Below are 15,851 nucleotides of genomic sequence, written 5' to 3'. Positions count from 1 at the left end.
GGCAGCATTTTTCCTAACACCTACTGAGACATACATATTTCAGACAGCAGTCATTTGTCTATCCAAATAGGTCTTGTTCAGCAATTCCAAAGCACACCTCCTTTTCCGGAGGGCAGGAGAACAATTTTAGGATTGAAAATGTGCCCTGACCATAGCCTTGCCTTGGGAGCCTGTGTGTTTTAGTGAACTGAAGGAAAGGTTGGAGACAGAAATTCCTGAATTATAAACTCACCTTTGACGCTTACTTGCTACACGGCTTGTAGCCCATCATTTAATCTGTGTGCGTCTTAGAACAGTGCAACTGTGAAAGTGGGGTAGCAGGGAGGTTGTGAGGCTCAGTTAATGTTTGCAAAGGACTTCCAACGGGGCAAGAGTTGTTATTAACCCCTACACACACATTCTATTTAAACATGATGTAAAGTTTTCAAACAATAATAAAAAAAACCTCACCCTGCATTTTTCTTTCTGATCAAGGGTAGACTCAGTTCTGAAGTGTAGCTCTGCTGACAGAAGGACCCCATCTTCTGTTGAAAAAATCCTTGGAGATGTATAATGCATTGGCATTAACTGGCAGGGAGGTGGGAACTTTTCTCAATTTCCTTTTATCCTCTATAAAATGCCCCCCCCTTCCACTCCCCTTTTCTCAGTATAAAGCTGGAATTCTTCCAGACCCTGCACTGGGCTTGCAAGAAAACTTTACTGTGTAAATTTGCTCTTTGTGTTGGGAGTCCTTTGTTTAAACAGCATTGTGAGTTTGCTGGGGAGGGATGGAAAGAGGGGGAGCTGGCAGAGAAGAATTTGAAAAGCCCTGACCCCTGATGAATAAAATCCAGCACATTAACACATTCTTCAATAAATTCATGATTGCAGATAAGGTGGGAGTCCCCGGGGTTGGGCTTTTCATTAACCCCCTGCTGGCTAACCCAAACACATTGCAGTGTTTTGTTAGTTCACTAGGACAAGCAGAGAGCCCTTTTGTGGCTAAGAGGTTTGAGTGTGCATGGAGAGATCTCATATAGGGAGCCAGGTTACAAAATGGGACTCTCTATTTCAGAACAAACTCCTTTTGGTTAGTTTGATGAGATTACAAAAGGGAAAAGGCTTTAACAAGGGGCTTATTGAAGCTAAGTAACTGTTTCTGAATACAGTAAGAGCCAGGGCAAAAAACATATGACTGTCAAGTAAATAGAAGTCTATGAAGGGTGGCTAAAACACCAAGACTAGACATGTTCAGATTGGTTGCTATGATGCTCCCCGGGAAAATCTGTGATGAAGTGAATATGGTTTGGAGCTTCTGCCCATAACTGGAGGATGGTGTTAGGACGGGAACCCAGATGTGTGGTCCTTTGTCCCAAAGATGGGTACATGTATTTTTTGATGTAACCTTTATCCCAAGTAACAGATATCAGAATTCCGCCATCTGTCTGAGAAACAGGTGAAAATATTTACACTTTCCATTGAATATAATTGAATGTACGAAACACATAATGCCACTGTGATGAGATGTCGTTTTATTGGTTTCAACTCTTGCTATTTCTCATTTGATTAACTGGTATTCCACACCACCTCTCAGAGGAAAGGCCACTGTGGAACTATTGTGCTGCTATAGAACTTTCATCTAAAGGAGTCAGCCTCATACTATGGACTTGTGACTGGACTTTGTATTCTAGAACCCTTTACTTGCAAAATGTGCTGGATGCCCCCTTGCCCACCTAGGTACTATGGTAACACAAATAATAATAATAATAATAATAATGGCCAAGCACACAGCATCTTTGGGCACAACTGGATGTATGGTGGATTGGGAAGCATGAGCTCAAGTTTCACTTTTTCTATTGCTTGCTGTTAATAATTTTGTGCCATTCATGTCCCTTATTGGTCTGAGATCTTGTACCTCCCTGAGAGTTTACATATTTGGAAATAGACTCCAGATCCGCAGCAGGACAGAGCCTAGCCTTGGCTACAATATTCCCCAGAGAATCTGCCAAATCCTACTATTTAGCTGTGCTACATGTAAACAGGGCTAGTCATGCAAATACAACCCCATTTCAATATACAATGAAGCATTCGCTAGTGGTGATTCACTGAGGATAATAGCCCTCTCCTGTTACCAGCTGTTGTAATTAATTCGTTAGCTCACATGGCAGAGGTCTGTGCTGTAGTGTGGAAGGCCTCAGATTGCCTGGGCATCCTGAGTGATGGCATCTTCTAACTTTACAGCACTTGAATTTCCAACCTTAGTATTCTGTTAGCATAACTGTTTGGTAAGTAATTTAATTTACATATAAAATATTAAATTCCTAATAATCCCTCAAAATTCTATTATTAAATATGTGGTAGATGGCGAAAAACCATCTCCCATTCAAAAGAGGGTCTCTGAACACTCAGGGTACAGAGCCTCTGTCATGGATCCTACTTGTATTTGATCAGACCACTCTGGTGGCAAGAAAATACTGCATATTTTGTTGAGCCTTCTGTGGGGCGGGGCCATACAGTGAACTCCCAGCAGCCTCTGGTGCTTTGGTTTTATTAATCCCCTCCCTTCCCCATCCCTCCGTGTCCGGACAGCTCTGTGAGAACCAAGGCTGTTTCTTTCACAGGAGCTAACCCAATCCTAGACAGGAGAGACGCAGGATTGTGGGGCTAGTAGGAAGGACTGGATTGCTTGGGGACATCATCTGGTTGAGTATTGAGGGTCTGATAGTTGCAGGGCTTCTCTATAATCATCCTTTTGGTGAGAGGGTTACTTCGGGCTTTGCATATTTTTTTGTTTGCTCTGCTTTCCTGGCTGGTTTGCCCTCCTCTCTGGAGAAGGCACAGTGGAAGACTTCAGCCACTGACATTTTCAAGGTTTTTCCCATCTGACAATGTCCTCTGTGGCCTTCGTTGCAGAACTGCCTTTGGGCACTAGCCTTCTCCTTCTCTGTCAGTTTTGTAACTGTCCATGGTTAATAGAGATGCAAAGTGACCATGTGTTATATTTATAATTAAATCAAATCGTTTTAATTGATGAACCCACAAGGTTTCTGTTGTGGATGTACTGAGATTAGGAGTTATAATGCCAGGTTCCCTAATTAACTACTGCAGTACCATCTTCTCAGGGCTCTGTTCTTTCCATGCATGGTGCATTGCCACCCTAAATAACACCAGAGGCTTGCCCAGCTTTGTGTGAATAACCTCCTAGATGTATTTGCCCTGTAAACTTGATACACTCTTATCAACTTCCTTTCTTACCATCAAGGGTAAAAGGCAATCCATTGTGGTGAGAGATTGCTGCTCTCTAAGTGCAATTTATTATTTTACCTTTGCTGCATCTTGCAGACATGGAACCAAGTGAAGGGAACAAACTGAGTGGTTCCTTGGGATAATGAGAAACAATAAAAGGCACATTCTGCTTGTCAGTTGCTGCATGTCTATATTGTCCTTTTGGGCTGCTTTTTTTCTCTCTCCAAAATATGCAGAATCGCTGCCCCACTGAAGCCTCACTGTCCAAGCCAATGCAATGGATTTAATATTTCACAAGCACGGCTCTGAGGTGCTGACACATTTGACTGAAGGGAACAGTCACAGCTCTTGCCCATGGAAAATCCATCTGTTCCCGTTGTATTCAGTGGCATTTTTTTTCCCATGGGGGAGGGGAAGAGTCACTGTAGCTCAGTTTTTAGTCACCATGCCCCTCCCGCTGTGGGTAATTCTGCAATGCTGTGGACTCAATTAAGGGGGGAGGGGTCAGTCAGGCATATGCCTCTCCCTCTTTACTCGACTTTTTGCTGTGCTGGAAAGGCCTGTTTTCTCCATGCGGAGGTTTCTGTTATTTATTCCCCGTGGCTGTGTTCATGCTCAGCAGAGTGCTGCTGAGCAAGCCCCTTGCAGAGGCCCTGAAGCCTTGCCTTGTGCTGGAGGCATGGGGCCCAGGTGCGGAGACCAGTCACAGTGGGGGGCAAGGGGCTAGAGAAAGGCCCTTTCAGAGGAGGTTCTGGGATTAAATTGAAGGGGGGGGGGTTGGTTTTTTTTAAACTCGCTGTCTGGCAGGATTGTAAAATGCCTGGTCAGACCTGGGAGGAAATGCAGCCATGCCTCCAGCTGCCCGGCTGGAGGGGAGGGGGAAATCTAAAGGTGAGAGGAGCTGGTTGGCCCCAGCCACCCTGCACTTTGTCAGTACTTGGCTGGTGTTTGCTTGTTTAGGCCAAGATATCAGTTTCGGATTGGCCTCCCGAATGAAAACGGGCCGAATGCAGCTCACTGCTGGCTGCTGTACAGCATGGCCAAGGTCTGTTTTGTTTTCTGTCTTGAATGGGCTGGTATTGGAAAGTCATTAACTAATGATAATTGGCCTAGTCCCTGGCTCTGTCGCAGTGGGCCAGGGCACCGGGGCAGGAAATCGCTCCAGTCTGGTGACCTTAGCAGGCCAGCAGTTAACATTTACTGTTCATCCCCAGCCAGACTGACAGGCCCATGTGAAAGTCACCTTCCTCCCTCCCGGGTCAGGATTTAGAAAGAGTAGCTTTTCTCTGTGCCCACTGTCTCAGAGCAACAGAGCATGGTATGGCTGAGACCTGATCCCTTTAGAAATAATATATGGCCCAGGGACAACACAGGTAGCTGTAGGCCTGGCAATTAAGGCATTTTGTCTTAATTTGAGCTGTTAAGAAGTATCCCTTTCCCTGTGATTTATGGCCTCAAAACCAGGCCAAAAGACTTATCCAGGGTCTAATACAGCTTACATGGAATGTTCCCAGTTAGACCCCAGTAGGCCTATTACACAGCATATAACGGGGCTGGCTCAGTCTTTCAGCACTTTAAAAGCTGTTTGTCTTTGATTGGCTGATGCGTATCAAATGCAACCCAGCTTCCCACTGTCTGCTCTGTCAGCCCCCTGGTGCTGCCCTTTGACAGAGAAAGCACCCCCTCCCTGAATTTCTGATTTCACACTGATGCACAAACATTCTTTGGCAATTTGAGCCTATTGTATTAAAGCTAGTTAAATTCCCTATGCATGTGCCTCTCCCAGAATGCAGAGGCAATATTTATTCCAGAAATATCAGTGGCAACAATGCCTGATAGTCCATCATCTCAGGAGACTCCATAACATTAATAGTTCCACTGGACTTAGAGATAGCAGATATGTTCCTTTAATCTGCAAATACATCAAGGTCACTGATACTGTAATACACTAGATCAAAGGCAATCACTGTAACTTTAGAAATACTCCAGTGTGCACTAAGGAGTGACAGCATGAATGTCTGTGTGGTCTAGGCAAGTATTTATACTGTGCTCATGATCTGTGTATTTGAGCACCTCAGCACTAATATTAGGATCATAAGCACGATAAGATAGTTATTTTTGGACTACTGCTTTTTTAATGGTATAGTGCTCCCTCCTTGGCATAATAGACCTTACTGCAATGCTTTGCTACCCCTGGGAGTTCTGTACACTGGGTAAAAGCAGAGCTTCAGAACCCAGATCTGCTGCATTGACCTGGGGAATAGAGCAATGACCTATTTACTAGTGTAGCTGCTGTTTCTGTCTCCTGTGACAAAGCACAGGTCAGAGCAGGACTTCTGGGGAAATCCCTTGAGTTGAGGAACATGGCAGGTGAGAGAGTGTCACAAGCATCCCAACAATGCACACGGTCCAAGGAGTTTGGGATTTACTTTACTATACATATTCCAAACTGATGGACAGGTGGCACAGAGATCTGTGCATGAGGAGGGGTTAAAAGGCAAGGTTTACATGCAAAAATATCTCTATCCACTTTGAACCTGGGCCCCGGGATGCTTTGGCTGGGCTACCAGCAGACAGTGCATAAGACCCATCTCACAATTCTGCCCTTGGTGTTTCTCTCTGAACCAGATCAACTGGGAGGAAAAATATATTCAGAAAAATGGGAGTTAGTTAAAACCAGCTTACTAAATGCCCCCAAAAATCCTCAGTTCCAGAATTGAGAAAAAGGCTATGCTGGTTAAAAAGAAACCTGGTTTAGAGGGTCAGTGAAGGCGGCTATAAAATAGATTACAAATGAGAAAAGGGGGAAATTGAGAGTAAGGGATATAAAGCAGAAGTTAGGAAGTAGAGACAATTGATCAGGGAAGCAAATGGACATAAGGAGATCTCTGTAGTCAATGGAGTTAAGGACAAAGAAGAAGGAATTTAAAAAAATATAGTTGACAATAGTCCTTGTCCATTACTAGGTGGAAATCTAGAATTAGTGCAGAAAAGACAGAAGTGTTGAATAAATATTTCTGTTCTGTGCTTGGGGAAAAATAGATGATATAATCTGGTCATAGGATGATGATAATATTAGTCTTTCCATTCCAGTAGAACTTCTGGAAGATATAAAACAGAAGAAACTAAAGTTAGGCATTTTAAAATCTGGAGGGCAAGATAATTTGTATCCAAGAGTTTTAAAGAGCTGGCTGAGGGGGGGAAACCCCAGTGAACCACTGACATTGATTTTTAATAAATCTTGGAGTGCTAAGAAAGTTCCAGAAGATTGGAAGAAAGATAATGTGCCATTTTTTATAAAGAATAAATGGGGTGACCTAGGTATTTGTAGGCCTCTGAGCCTGATATCGATCTCAAGCAAAATAATGGTGTGACTGATGCAAGATTTGGTTTAGAAGAGTCATGTAATTAATGCCAATCAGCATGGGTTATGCAAAATAGATTCTGTCAAATTAACATAATTTTAGGAGATTACATGTTTAGTTGATAAAGGTAATAGTGTTGATGTAATATACTTCTGCAAGGTGTTTGGCTTGTACCTCACAATGTTTTAATTAAAAAAAATCTGGGATGATTTAAAATTAAATTGAGGTAATATCTTTTATTGGACCAACTTTTATTGGTGAGCGAGACAAACTGTAGAGCCACAAGGTACTCTTTGGCCATGTCTACCCTAATCGTAAGATCACTGTTGTCATGACTGATCTTTCAGAGATCGATTTAGCAAAGCTAATTAAGACATGCTAAAGCAAACTTAGAGGAGGGCTCCCCAGCAACTGCCAGTACTCCTGCTTGTGCAAGGAGTGACGGAAGGCAATGGGAGTGTTTGTCCCATCAGCCTCCCGTGGTGAGGACAACGGGGAAACACCAAACAAGGTAGGTCGACCCAAGCTATGTAATTAACATAGCTGGAATTGTGTATTTTGCTTTGAGGTTCACTATGAGTCTCTCTTACAAACAGAAGTTGGTCCAATAAAAGTTATAACCACATCCACCTAATCTTTTTAATGTCCCTGGTTTGTTCAGCTCCAATTACACTGCATACATATAATTATATGGCACATATCAAATGGATTAAAAACTGGTCTCACAATTGTTAAAAAGGAATTGTCTTGAGTGTTTCCAGTGGGGTCTGCAGTGATTGGTTCTTAGCCCTACTCTCTTTAACATATGTATCAATTATCTGGAATAAAAGATAATATCATTACTGATAAAGCTTGCAGATGAAACAAAAATTGGGAGAGTGGTAAGCGATGAAGAGGACAGTGTGTTGATACACCATGCTCTCTTTGGTAAAGTGGGTGCAAGCAAACAATATATGCTTTAATACAGCTAAGTATAAAGCTATACACAGAGAAACAAAAAACAAGTGCTCCTGTAGTACCTGATGGTATGTCTATATTACAGCATTATTTTGAAATAAGCTATTTCAAAATAGTTAATTTGAAATAGCTTATTTTGAAATAATGCGTCTACACACAAAATGCATTTAAGGCCAGCCAGAACCAGGTCTGGCAGGGCATCAGGTCAGGAGTTACTTTGTGTGGCTGCTGCCTGAGGCTAGCTGAGGCCTGTGCTTAAAGGGACTCCCCCTGGACAGCCGGTTCTCAGCTTACCCTGCTTGCTTGCCTACTTCAATGAGGGACAGCAAAGCATTATGTCTCTGCGTGCTCTGGTTGCCCTCCCTCGGGACACCACAGCACTCTGCAACATGGAGCCAGAGCTGCCCCTGGGCACTCTGGTGCTTCTCGTGGACACGTTGTTGTGAGCCTGGTTGCACTTTCTGCAGGCTGCCATCCAAGAGGTCCATCGGGGGGATGTCAGTATCCAGGAGGCCCTGCGGGAGAGCTTCCACCCTGAGGAGCACTAACAGTCTCCCTGGTCTGCCCCACTAGGGGCCTGTGCCTCATTCCTCTCTCACGTCCTTCCACTTACCCCTGACCCCCACTTCCCTTGCTGATGTCAAATAAACCTTAACAGGTCCACTTTGGACAACTTTAAGATGAAAAGTGGAGTGAAGCAGAATCCACCATGACCCTTGGCCTTTGAGGGATAAGTGGGGTGGTGTCAGTGATGAGGTGTGGGGTATTTGACCTGGGCCATGGCATCTGGATCTGTTATGATTCCATATCTACTGAGCTGGCTAGTCCTCATTCCAGAAACAGCCACCATGGTATGTGGCCACTTATGAGCTAAGATTCATTTTCAAATGGCTTAAATCATTATTGATGCTTGAAAAGGTTACATCTGCAACTCATTTTCTATGTCATTGACATTCTTTTCTGACAAATAATTTCAAAAATATGCAGCAAAAGGTTTTGGCCTATGAATGCTGCAGCCCAAGATGAGAGCTGCACAGAGCGAGCGTGCAGATCAACATCTTTACTTCATCTCTTGAGGAAAAGCTTAACTCCTTGCTGTCTCTGGCTGGGCATGTCACAGCCATAGGTGGAGGTGTGGGTTGCACATGCTGCTGCTTGGACTGTGCCTGTAGAAAACAGTGTGCCTAACTCTAGGGGGTGCCCCGCTGTGTGAAAGAGCAGTAGGCACCAGGCCCTGCCCCTGGGATGCGCATTATTTGTACTGACACTCCCTGTGCCGGGTCTGTTCTGTGAGTGTTCTGTTCTGAGAGATATGTGGCCGCTTAAAAACTATGTTGACAGAGCAGGTAAATGACCTATTCTAATGACAGTTGGCACATTTCCCTGTAGGGAAACCTGGCTCGGATGAAGGAATGTCCCAGTCTGAGTCGAGAAGGCTGGCGCATTGGCCCTCCAAGTTGCCATAGTTCTAACTTGTGAATGCTCCAGCTTCAAACTGCAGTCATTAGAAACACGAACACTTGCGAGAGGTTGGCAATTTTGAAAACTGAGGCAGCAACCAAAAGAGAGAATCTGGTCGTTGTTCTGGAATGGCTTGCCCTGCATTAGCCAGTGTAGTGAATGGCTGGACAATTGTTTGCACTGATGATTTTCCTGTGGCAAATGTGCTTGCAACGGGGCTGCTGTCTGTTATACTCAGTGATAACTTACACAGCTTGCTGGTTCCGACGAGCCCTTGGAAGAGGAGCAAGAGAAGCTGGAAGAGGGGTAGAGGTGGAGTCTCCTGGACATTTGCACTGCTGAGAGTGCAGGGAGTGGCCCCTTCAGTTTGGTCTCCTCACACTACTGAAGTAATCCCTCCTGACGGTCAGTGCTACACAGTGTCCAGCTCTCCATGCGTAAGGTGAAATGCAGAGAAGAGGAGACTGCCCTCTTCAGTAACTGTATTTCCTTCATGTTTTGCCCTTTAGCCTTATGCTAGAGGTACATGAACAACACAAGCTGTTGTGTTGGAAAGTGCAGTTACTTGTGAAGGCCTCAGAGAGGGTACTAGTGTGAGTGGACACTATTCCATGGCCTATAAGAAGAGCTGTCCCATCCATAGGACAGTTCAGGGCAACTTGCTTTGGGAGCCCCCTGCTTTAGGGGATGTGGAGGCACAGGGCCAAGGGTGGCTTGGAGGTTTAGTGGGGAGGGCCTGGCACTAGCAGCAGGGGTCACCGACTCTCCCTCTCCCCTCCCCCTCTCCTGCACTCACTGGCAGCAGTGGGAGGTAGAGGAACCCAGTCAACCCATGTAAGATGCCTATAAAACATATGTCCCTGTTCTGGAGGACCTATTAGGAAAGCCTGGGTGTTAGGGAACCTCGCTGAGCTGCAAGGGACTCATTCACGCTTTGTGTCTGGGATTTGCCATTTAAAATGTTGCCTTGAGCCCCTGGCTCTCCATTGCTGTGGTGCCCTGCATGGCTTCACTGCCCGGGGGCCATCCAAGCATGGTGGGTTTGGAAAGATTTCTATTCTTCCTCTGATTGCAGAACTGAGAAGAGTCGGTTCTGATGTGATGATAAGAGAAGCTGCCTGCTATTGTCCCGCTTCACTTCTTCTCCCACCTCTGGGTGGGCTGGGCAGTTTCTAATTCTCTTCACTAACAAAGACAGAGAGAGAGAACAGTCTTTGAATTGTTTTTTTGTTTTTGTTTTTCAAAGGTTTCTCCATTGTGGGAATACTGGGCAGTGCTGATAATATAAGCTGATTCTATGCTTTCATTTTGTGGTGCATGTTAGACTCAGTTCAATTAAACCAAAGGTTATTGATCAATTAATATTGCTGACAATTCCCCATTTGCAACATAATTCTGTGCTGGCTACACCCTCATGTTTGTGCTAAATGTATCCTGTTTTATTTTCTAAAGAGTTGTGTGAGGTTGCAACCTCAATATGAGTCAACAATTCAATGTTCTTGCAAAAAAAGGAGATGCAATTTTCAGATGCATTGATAGAGGCATAGCATGCAGATTATGGCAGGAGTGGGTGATAGAACTGCTCTACTTAGTGCTGGTTACACCTCAGCTGGAGTACTGTGTCCAGTTTTGGTCACAAATATATAGAAAGGTTGTAGAGAAATTGGAAAAGATCCAAAAGCGAGTAACAAAGATGGTCAATGGAAGGCAAGCCATATGAGAAAAGGCTGAAGGAAAAGTTGGGAAAAGAGGAGATTATGAGGCATGTGACAGCGGTCTGCAAATAAAAAAGATGGAAAAAAATTCTTCTCCTATGCCACAGGGGACAAGACGAGAGGCAATGGGTTCAAACTACAGCACAGCAGATTTAGATTAAATCTCAGGAAAAGCTTCCTAACTGTAAGAACAGCAGGACAGTGGAACAGATGCCTTAGGAGACTATGGAAGTTCCTTCACTGGAGGTTTTCAAAAGAAGGCTGGATAGTCATCTATTGTGGGTGGTTTAGACACAAATCCTACGTTTTGACAGGGGATTAGACTAGATGACCTTTGTGGTCCCTTCTAACCTTATGGTTCTATGATTCCGTAATTCAAAGAACTTTATCCATGCAACCTACGGCAGAGATGCTGGGACTCACTACAAAATCCATTGCAGATCTTTGGCAAGGGACAGATAAAAACATCAGTTTCCTTTTCTAAAATGAAAGTGTTTTCCCCAGACAGAGGCCATAGGGATCTCTTGCGGGTTTGGCAATTGGACCCCTTCCTTTCCTTGAGCAAGGAATTTGGTCTCGTTAGATGTTGGGCCCCTCTTTGCACTTGTCATTTCTTGTAGATAGGCCCTTAACTCACAAACTAGTGAAAGCTAATCACAGTATGAGTCTATCTTGATGACTGTGGTATAAGCGCACTCCCAGAGCACTTGCTGGGTTAGTGAGCAGTTCTGAGCCTACTGCGCTGGGCTGTGGCCGGCCCTGTGTTTTCCACTCTGATCACATGAACATATCTGGCAGCTGTATAACTGCAGAGTGAAGTGCTTTCACGGGGCTTCCCAGCTGCTGTCACAATGTGGTAATGATTTCAGGGAGACATAATCCAGATTGTTTTGAATGAGAGAGCAATAAATGACCTTGGCTCCCTTGTTAATGCCCAGGTGCGCAGAGGGGAAATAATAGAGCTTCACAGGAATCCTCATCAAAGCCAAACATAATGTGTGTAATTTGCTTTGGAAGGTGGGACTTGTCTCTTTATTTACCAAAGGCTGCTGATGTCCATGATAATGTTTACATGGGGTGGAAGCTGTTAAAATACTGCTCAGACAGGACCGCTGATCTTCCTCTAGGCATTATGCATTTGACAGTCTCTTCCTTGCTCTGAGTTACCAGCATTGTTGGGAAAGGTGTGCCCTTGCAGGCAGATCTCTGCAGGAAGTTTGCCTCTGTGGGGGAAAGCAGTAGTTTAACCTGCTGGGGGGCTTGAAGAGATTCCTTTGTGGTGTTGTCTGCAGGAAATGACCCATTGCCAAGCTGGCCTCCCTGCCTGATAGCCTTGTGATCTTCTAACTGCTCAAAGAGGTGGCTGCTGTCCTATTGAAAGAAGTACTTAGGGACCTGCGCTGAGCCAGTCCCTTTCAGCCCCCCACATGGTGCTGTCCCCTCTCTTCCAGCCCTGGAAATCCAACAGAAGCAGCAAAGTGCTCAGTTCATCAGCACACATGCCCGTGTTCAGCACAGACTACTCTGCCCAGCACTCGGGACAGCCCAGGCAGAGCTCGGGCATCTCCTGGAACACAAAGAGGAATCTCGCTAAAGTCTCTGCGAATAAAGCTTGGGGAGTCCGGTGGCTGATAGGGAAGCCAGGAAGATGTAGGTGGAATCATTCCTGGGACAAAGCATGGGAAGCACAGAACAAACCCTAAATCAGATTGACTGGAGATGTGTGCCGGTGTGGAGAATGCCACAATAAATCGCCTAGCAGCTCCCTCCCTGAGGTTCACAGTCAGCATGCCCTGAGCCGCGCTCGTTGTCTGCATTCTCTTGTCCAGCTGTCCCCCATTGCTGTTTTAATGCCTGGCTCTTTCTGTGTAAAGGGGGCTGCTGCTTGCATGCTACCTTGAGATTACAGAGCCCTGCATGTTCATTCATTCTGGGAATGGCGAAGCAGGAGACCAGGTTTAATGATCATGTCTTTTCTTGGAGACCATAGTAAACTGCGAGCAAGCCTGAAGCTGCATGTTCCTCTGCATTTCCTTAGCTGCTTTTTGCAGAAAGCCTTGGCAAGTTTCAGGGAGGAGTCAATCATATCATCCGCTTCCCTAGTCACTGTCTGTGCATAAGGCATACTTGGGGCTACAGGGTGCCATGCAGCGCAGGCGTGGATAATGTGCTTTTGGGGGTGTCATAGGAGGCAGGCAATGGAATCTCAGCATGACGTATCTCCAGGACTCTGTGATGATATGTGTGACGGGCTGTATCCACCCCGTATTGAAGCTGATGGAGTTTCCTTGGCCCAGCTGGCTGAGATGGCCCCGCTCCCACAGCCCTGCTGGGCATGCTCCAACTGGAGACTGACTATAAAAGCCTCTGGAACAGCTCAGTCAGGGCTGAAGGGGAAGGAGGCGCGAGGAGAGCTCTGGAGACTGAGGAGGAAACACCACCAGACCACACAGCAGCTGCTGGGCAGAGAGAGGTTACCTGCAGAGCCACAGCCCCGGAGTGAGACGGTGGGGAAGACATCTGCCGGGTGAGGGTAGGAAATATCCCAGGACAAGGAATTGTCTTCCCGGTGCTCAGCATGTTGCGGCAGGATTCCCCGCTGAGCGGGCAGTGGACTGTGCCACTGCCAACAGGGCCCTGGGCTGGAGTGGGTGGGCCCAGGTCCCCCTATCCTCTGCAAACTTACCCCGTGTGGAGGAGTTTTCCTACTAGCATATGGACTAGGCTTCTAGGCCAATTTACCCTGAATAGAAGGGACTTGTGCATGGACTCAGGCCACGGGGCCGTATTACCCCGAATAAGGGGAACATATATACGGGCTAAGGCCATTGGACCGCATTACCCTGAATCTAAGAGAATTGTGTGTTGACTCAGACCACTGGGCCACACTACCCTGAGTATGGGAGTTGTGGATATAGACTGAGGCCATTGAGTTGTCTTGTAAATGGTCTTGGGGAGATGGTCAAGTTGCTCCATTGAAGGGGTTAGTCCCGAGGGGGCCTCCAAGGCTAGGTCGCTCCTGGACAACATAAAAGAGGCTTGGACTGCTTGACAGTTTCTCCTCAGGAGCTGAAGAGCTGAGTGGTGGGGAAGCCAAGAGCCATGCTTTAGAAGTGTAAGTTTAGTCATGAACATGGGGGAGGGCGGGGCACGTATGCTGAAATGAAATTAGGGAGCACTGGACTGTTCTTGGGAGCCATGTATTTGTTCATTAGTAACTTCACAATGGGAAGAGGTTCTGTGACATTTAAGTGGCTTCTCCTGAAAAACTGGGAAAGGGAAATTTCCCACTGCCATGGGGGCTTTCTTCTGCCTCCCATAAAGCATGTGAGAGGCTTAATCCAAAGAACAAGGGAGTCAAAGGGAAGGCCTTCATTGCCTTCACTGGGCTTTGTCTCAGGCCTTGTGGGCTACAACCAGATCCTACACAAACCACTCACGGTAATGAGACTGGTGTGCCTGGACTTGGCATCATCAAGCAGCGAATAGCAGTGAGGCCCCTTTGTTTCTTCTCTGCATCTTTTGGCAGTGACTCATGCAATGGCTCTTGCTTGCAGGCCTCAAGGAGCACATCTCAAGGAGGAGCCCCTGAAGTTGTTTATAAAAGCTAGGTAAACAAGGTCAGCCAGCAGCAAGGTGCAAAATCTTCTCATCCATTATTTTGATCTCCTATCCCACGGCATGGTTGGAGTCACCCACTAAATCAGTCTTGGGGTCTCCAATGCTACTGTGGAGTGGAACTCATCCAGAGCTTCTATGGTGCTACCAAGTGATCCGTTCCCAAGTTACCATCTTAATTCCATCCTGGGACACATGCATTATGCAAACTGTATTAGGTCTACGCTGGAGATGTGTAACCTCATGCATATGGAGGCTGCCGTATCAACTTGGGCACACCACCTCATCACCCCTTCCCCAGCAAGAGGCATCCGGGCTAGGAAGAGTCAACCTGCCAGGTCTCAATTATATGTGCTAAAGCAAGGGCCTGAGCCATGGCCGGATCATCCATGGGGAGAGCCTCATTAGCAGCTGATTTCTGATTCCAGAGCATAAATGACCTATGGCACTGCAGACACATCCCCAGAGCTACAGAGGGCCACCTTGGCTGAAATGTTCGTGCACATAGTCGCTGGCTTGTGCCTGACACTTTGGCTCATATCTTCCTCTAGTAGATGTGGGTCCCTGTGCTGGGGGATGCATTATGGCAGCTATTAAACTGCTGTTATTAATAGTGTGAATGACTTTTTTTTTCTCTGCGTTTGGTTCATGACAGTTGAGTAATTGTATTGTTTATTGTGCTTAATGGGACATAAATCAACAAGCCTGGAGGAGCCAATGCACTCCCAATGGGCTATGTTCTCTGTTGATTATCTTTATAGCAGGTGTGGGGAAAGTTATAGAATAAGCTGTAGAGGCAACTCAGTCTATTTAATAACCCTCTTCACAAGCTGTGGCATCACAGGGAGAAGCTGGAATGTAGTGTCCCATCTTCTCTGTCCCCATAGTTTTGTTTACCTTATTTTGTGCCTACTCCCTGAGGCAGAGCTGTGGACTGAGCGGAGGAGCCAAGAGCTGCAGTGCTTCCCTCTAGGTGGAAACATGGAACAAGAAATAATGTTGCTGTCATTTGTGGAACAGTGATGGGAAAGGAAAACAGGCTGATTGCAGCCCCTCAACAAGAGGAGATCATTGAACATTACACTTGGTGTCCACAGTGGACTTTGATCTCAGGGCCTCAAAGTTCTGGCCAAACACCAATTATCCCTCCCAACATCCCTGTAAGGTGAGTAAATAACCTTAATGCCATGGTGCAGATAGGGAAAGGCAGGTAGACAGAGATTAGTTTATTTACAGGCGCACAGGGCCTTAGTGGCAGAGATGGGAATAGAAGATAGGAGCCTTATTCTTCAACCACAAGGTTCTAGTCTCTTCCAGTGAAACCAAACTAGCCTACAAATATACTAGAGGTTAGTGCAAGAGGGTGAGGGCAGATCTTGTGGCTGCCTGTACTCTCTCCACAGCGTACCAGTAGTGCCTGCTGACGTCTGCCTTATTCCCCAGTCCTTTCGTCTAACTCTGGTCTGTGTCTCCCACATTCTAAGAAAAAGTAGGCATGAGGTTAGAGGGC

At 45.9% G+C, this 15,851-nt stretch overlaps 1 protein-coding gene across 3 annotated transcripts in view; it reads left to right on the top strand.

The window, feature by feature from the left end:
• The window catches only part of MN1 (MN1 proto-oncogene, transcriptional regulator), a 215,046-nt gene that overhangs the window by 67,693 nt on the left and 131,502 nt on the right, over nt 1-15,851 (top strand). The gene's annotated exons all lie outside the window — the stretch shown is intronic.

Source organism: Pelodiscus sinensis, chromosome Z (genome assembly GCF_052426305.1).
Source record: "Pelodiscus sinensis isolate ZL-2025 chromosome Z, ASM5242630v1, whole genome shotgun sequence".
Taxonomy (NCBI): domain Eukaryota; kingdom Metazoa; phylum Chordata; order Testudines; family Trionychidae; genus Pelodiscus; species Pelodiscus sinensis.
This window is presented reverse-complemented; position numbering and strand designations above follow the sequence as displayed.